The sequence below is a fragment of the Arachis hypogaea genome, chromosome 5 (assembly GCF_003086295.3).
Source record: "Arachis hypogaea cultivar Tifrunner chromosome 5, arahy.Tifrunner.gnm2.J5K5, whole genome shotgun sequence".
In the NCBI taxonomy this organism is placed as follows: Eukaryota; Viridiplantae; Streptophyta; class Magnoliopsida; order Fabales; family Fabaceae; genus Arachis; species Arachis hypogaea.
This window is the reverse complement of record NC_092040.1, coordinates 14062098-14068274: the sequence shown is the minus strand read 5'-3', so window position 1 is coordinate 14068274 and position 6177 is coordinate 14062098. Positions and strand designations below refer to the sequence as shown.

The 6177-nt window shown below is 37.5% G+C and overlaps 1 non-coding gene across 1 annotated transcript; it reads right to left on the bottom strand.

The window, feature by feature from the left end:
* Positions 1 to 2490: 2490 nt before the first annotated feature.
* LOC112804142 (small nucleolar RNA R71) lies at positions 2491 to 2594 on the bottom strand. Its single transcript, XR_003202761.1, has one exon. It is a non-coding gene; the product is annotated as a small nucleolar RNA R71 (small nucleolar RNA).
* Positions 2595 to 6177: the final 3583 nt, after the last annotated feature.

The following is a 6177-nucleotide window of genomic DNA, read 5'->3' as shown; positions in this document are numbered from 1 at the left end:
AATGGTGACACCCAACATACAGCTTTCCATGGAAAGGAGTATGAAGGATTGGATGAAGGCAATAGGAAAGCAGAGATTCAGAAGGAACAACGCATCTCCATACGCTTATCTGAAATTCCCACCAATGAATTACATAAGTATCTCTATCTTTATTTTATGTTTATTTATATTTTAATTATCAAAACTCCATAACCATTTGAATCCGCTTGACTGAGATTTATAAGATGACCATAGCTTGCTTCAAGCTGACAATCTCCGTGGGATCGATCCTTACTCACGTAAGGTTTATTACTTGGACGACCCAGTGCACTTGTTGGTTAGTTGTGCGAAGTTGTGAAAAAGAGTTGAGATTACAATTGTGCATATCAAGTTGTTGGCGCCATAGAGATAACAATTTCGTGCACCAAGTTTTTGGCGCCGTTGCCGGGGATTGTTCGAGTTTGGACAACTGACGGTTCATCTTGTTGCTCAGATTAGGTAATTTTATTTTTGTTTCAACCTTTATTTTATTTTCAAAAAGTTTTCAAAAATATTTCAAAATTTTTTTCTTCTTTTTCGTTTTTCCAAAATAATTTTCCAAAAATTACAAAAAAAATTATAAAATCATAAAAATAAAAAATATTTTTGTGTTTCTTGTTTGAGTCTAGAGTCAAGTTTTAAGTTCGGTGTCAATTGCATGTTTTTTTTTAATTTGTTCATTTTTCGAAAAATTCATGCATTGTATTCTTCATGATCTTCAAGTTGTTCTTGACAAGTCTTCTTGTTTGATCTTCATTTTTTCTTGTTTTGTGTCTTTTGTTGTTTTTCATATGCATTTTTGAATTATTAGAGTCTAAACATTAAAAAGTTCTAAGTTTGGTGTCTTGCATGTTTTACTTTTCTTGAAAATTTTTCAAAAATAAGTTCTTGATGTTCATCATGATCTTCAAAGTGTTCATGGTGTTCATCTGGACATTCATAGTGTTCTTGCATGTATCATTGGTTTTAATCCAAAATTTTTATGTGTTGAGTCATTTTGTGGTTTTTCTCTTCCTTTATTAAAAATTCAAAAATAAAAAATATCTTTTCCTTATTTCTCTCATAAATTTTGAAATCTTTGGGTTGACTCAATCAAAAATTTTTAAAATAAGTTGTTTCTTGTTAGTCAAGTCAAGATTTCAATTTAAAAAAAATCTTATCTTTTCAAAACTTTTTTAAAAATCAAATCTTTTTCATTTTTATTTCATGTTTTTCGAAAAATTGTTAAAAAAATTGTTTTTCGAAAATCTTTACTAACATTAATGTTTTGATTCAAAAATTTCAAGTTTGTTACTTTTTTGTTAAGAAAGATTCAAACTTTAAATTTTAGAATCATATCTTTTGATTTCTTGTTGGTCAAGTCATTAACTTTAATTTTCAAAATCAAATCTTTCTAAATTTCTTTTCAAATCTTTTTCAAAATAAATTTCAATCATATCTTTTTAATCATATCTTTTTCAATCATATCTCTTTTTTAAATTTTGATTTCAAAAATCTTTTCTAACTTCTTATCTTTTCAAAATTGATTTTCAAATCTTTTTCAACTAACTAATTGACTTTTTGTTTGTTTCTTATCTTTTTCAAAACCACCTAACTACTTTTCTCTCTCTAATTTTCGAAAATCACCTTCCTCTTTTTCAAAATTTTTTTAATTAACTAATTGTTTCAAATTTTAATTTTAATTTTATTTCTTCTCTTAGTTTTCCAAAATCACTAACCATGTTTCAAAAACAATTTTCGAAAACTCCTCTCTCTCATCTCCTTCTATTTATTTATTCATTTACTAACACTTCTCTTCATCTTAAAATTCGAACCCTCTCTTCTCCTCTGTGTTCGAATTTATCTCTTCCCCTACTTCTACTCTTCTCTTCTTCTACTCACATAAAGGAACCTCTATATCTGGGTAAAGAAGATCCCTATTATTTTCTGTTCTCTTCTTTTTCATATAAGCAGGAGCAAGGACAAGGACATTCTTGTTAAAGAAGATCCTGAACCTGAAAGGACTCTGAAGAAGAAGCTAAGAGAAGCTAAAGCACAACAATTCAGAGAAAACCTTACAGAGAATCTCGAAAAGAAGTAATGGCTGAACCCCACAACAATGCAAGGAAGATGTTTGGTGACTTCACTGCACCAAATTCTAACTTCCATGGAAGAAGCATCTCAATCCCTGCCATTGAAGCAAATAATTTTGAGCTAAAGCCTCAATTAGTTTCTCTAATGTAACAGAATTGCAAGTTTCATGGACTTCCATCAGAAGATCCTTTTCAGTTCTTAACTGAATTCTTGCAGATCTGTGATACTGTTAAGACCAATGGAGTTGATCCTGAGGTCTATAAGCTTATGCTTTTCCCTTTTGCTGTAAGAGACAGAGCTAGAACATGGTTGGACTCTCAACCTAGAGATAGCCTGAACTCTTGGGATAAGCTAGTCACAGCTTTCTTAGCCAAGTTCTTTCCTCCTCAAAAGCTGAGCAAGCTTAGAGTGGATGTTTAAACTTTCAGGCAAAAAGAAGGTGAATCCCTCTATGAAGCTTGGGAAAGATACAAGCAACTGACCAAAAAGTGTCCTTCTGACATGTTCTCAGAATGAACCATCCTGGATATATTCTATGATGGTCTGTCTGGATTGTCTAAGATGTCATTGGACCATTCTGCAGGTAGATCCATTCACCTGAAGAAAACACCTACAGAAGCTCAGGAACTCATTGAAATTGTTGCAAATAACCAGTTCATATACACCTCTGAAAGGAATCTTGTGAGTAATGGGACGCCTCAGAGGAAGGGAGTTCTTGACATTGATGCTCTGAATGCCATATTGGCTTAGAACAAAATGTTGACTCAGCAAGTCAATATGATTTCTCAGAGTCTGAATGGTTTGCAAAATGCATCCAACAGTACTAAAGAAGCATCTTCTGAAGAAGAAGTTTATGATCCTGAGAACCCTGCAATGGCAGAGGTGAATTACATAGGTGAAGCCTATGGAAACACCTATAATCCCTCATGGAGAAATCATCCAAATTTTCATGGAAGGATCAACAAAAGCCTCAATAAGGCTTTAATAATGGTGGAAGAAACAGGTTTAGCAATAGCAAGCCTTTTCCATCATCCTCTCAGCAACAGACAGAGAATTCTGAGCAGAGCCCCTCTAGCTTAGCAAACATAGTCTCTGATCTATCTAAAGCCACTCTAAGTTTCATGAATGAAACAAGGTCCTCCATTAGAAATTTGGAGGCACAAGTGGGCCAGCTGAGTAAAAGAGTAACTGAAACTCCTCCTAGTACTCTCCCAAGCAATACAGAAGAGAATCCAAAAAGAGAGTGCAATGTCATAACCTTACTTGGTGTGGCCAAACCTAGAGAGGAGGAGGAGGACATGAATCCCAGTGAAAAAAACCTCATGGGACGTCCTTTGGACAAAAAGGAGTTTCCCGTTGAGAAACCTAAGAAATCTGAGGCTCATCTAGAGAACATAGAGATTCCATTGAACCTACTTCTGCCATTCATGAACTCTGATGAGTATTCTTCCTCTGAGGAGAATGAAGATATTACTGAAGAGCAAGTTGCTAAGTACCTTGGAGCAATCATGAAGCTGAATGCCAAGTTATTTGGTAATGAGACTTGGGTGGATGAACCCCCCTTACTCACCAATGAACTGAATGACTTGGCTAGGCAGACATTACCTCAAAAGAAACAGGATCCTGGTAAATTCTTAATTCCTTGTACCATAGGCACCATGACCTTTGAGAAGGCTCTGTGTGACCTGGGGTCAGGCATAAACTTAATGCCACTCTCTATAATGGAGAAACTGGGAATCTTTGAGGTACAGGCTGCCAAATTCTCATTAGAAATGGCAGACAAATCCATGAAAAAAGCTTATGGACAGGTAGAGGACGTGCTACTAAAGGTCAAAGGCCTTTACATCCCTGCTGATTTCATAATCCTAGATACTGGGAAGGATGAGAATGAATCCATCAATTGAATCCATCCTGACTGAGATTTATAAGATGACCATAGATTGCTTCAAGCCGACGATCTCCATGGGATTGACCCTTACTCACGTAAGGTTTATTACTTGGACGACCTAGTGCACTTGCTGGTTAGTTGTGCGAAGTTGTGAAAAATAGTTGAGATTACAATTGTGCGTACCAAGTTGTTGGCACCATTGAGATCACAATTTCGTGCACCAGCAGTCGAAGTTCAACTATACCGTCAGTTATCGGAAAGCTTGGTTGGCTAAGAAAAATTCAGTTGAGAAAATATTTGGAGGTTGGGAAGCATCGTACGAAGCGTTGCCCATATGGTTCGAGGCCATGTGTCATAAGGAGCCATCAGCTGTCGTACATTTTGAGACTATGCCTGCATATCAAGGGGATGACTTGGTAATTGGTATCCGGGTATTGCATCGAGTCTTCTAGAGCTATTATCCCTGCATTAGAGCATTCAGACATTGTAAGCCAGTTGTCCAAGTAAACGGGACTCACTTGTACAGAAAGTATAAGGGTTGCTTATTAGTGGCCGTTTCCCAGGATGGTAACAACAATATCGTCCCGATTGCATTTGCTATTGTCGAGGGAGAGACTTCTGATGCGTGGCTCTTTTTTCTTAGTAATCTGCATCAACATGTTGTGACTCGGGATGGTGTCGGACTTATATCGGACCGACATGAGTCCATAAATGCAGCTGTGGAACGCAGTAATGGAGCTTGGTCACCTCCTAGAGCTTTTCACATGTTTTGCATCAGGCATATAGAGTCAAACTTTTTCAGGAAATTCAAGGCATCATATCTTCAAAAGCTTGTCGTCAATATAGGTAACATTAAGTTTTTCAAAGTTCGTTATTAACACAGCTGCGATTAATTTAAACTTCGTGAACCTTATCTTTTGTCTGGTATCTGATATTGTGCAGGATATTCGAGGATGGTTCACGAGTATGAAGTGCGGTACCAGCGTTTACGAGAGTGGGGCGAAGCGTACACTAACTGGTTAGACCGTATACCCCGTGAACAGTATGCGTTGGCATTCGACGGTGGTTACCGATGGGGTCACATGACGACTAATCTAGTGGAATGCATCAACTCAGTCTTGAAAGGTGCACGCAATCTCTCCATCACTGCACTTGTGAAAGCAACATTCTACAGACTTAATGAGTTGTTCACACAGAAAAGAGCCGAGGCGGAGGCTCGGATCAATGCTGGCCATGTTTTTTTCTGAGCATGTGACCTCCAAAATTCATGCAAATCAACTTGCATCAGGAAACATTCAGGTTAATTGATTCGACAGGCAGAATGATGTCTTTGAAGTGCACGAGATGCCAAGTGGAGTGGAGAATATTGTTGACCTCCATCGTCAACGATGTGACTGTGGTGAGTTCCAGGTGGACCGGATTCCTTGCCGCTATGTGTTTGCATGTTGTGCAAATCAACGACTAGATTGGCAAGTGTATGTGCATGATGTTTTTAAGATGGACCAAGTTAGACGCATTTATCGGGCTAGGTTTAGGCCACTCGGGAATCCTACTACGTGGCCTTCTTACAATGGTCCTCGATTCGTACCGAATCCGTATCTGAGACGCGTTTCCAAAGGTCACCCCAAGATGACGCGCTTCTTGAATGAGATGGACACACGAATGTTACGTCGTCTGAGGCGGTGTAGGCAATATGGGGCTGGGGGACACAGTCGTAGTAGATGCCATCAGGGAGGTGGTCCAGGTATTGACCATAATGCGCAGTAGATTCATATGATATTTGAAAACATGTAACTTATGTACATGTACCTTATGATAATTGTTTCTTAGTAACATGTGTCAATGTACCTTACGAGAATTGAATCATTGTAGCCTGTGTCAATGTACTTTATGATAATTGAATCATTGTAGCCTGTGCCCAAGTAAAGATTCACATGCAAAGTCATCATACGTATAATTGTTTAATGAAATTTAGGAAATTCAACTGAAACATACAACACTTAGTTGGTACTTAGGAAAGTTTAGTCATACATAAATAGTTAAAGTATACTTGACGACAGATAACTGATACATAGAGAAAACTAACTACACCACAACTACTTCCTCGCTGTCCACTTTTCGAAGTTCACAAGGTTCTTGCATTTCTTCACGGCCTTTTTGAACACAGATGGCGTGTATCGACTCGCGCTATAATGCGG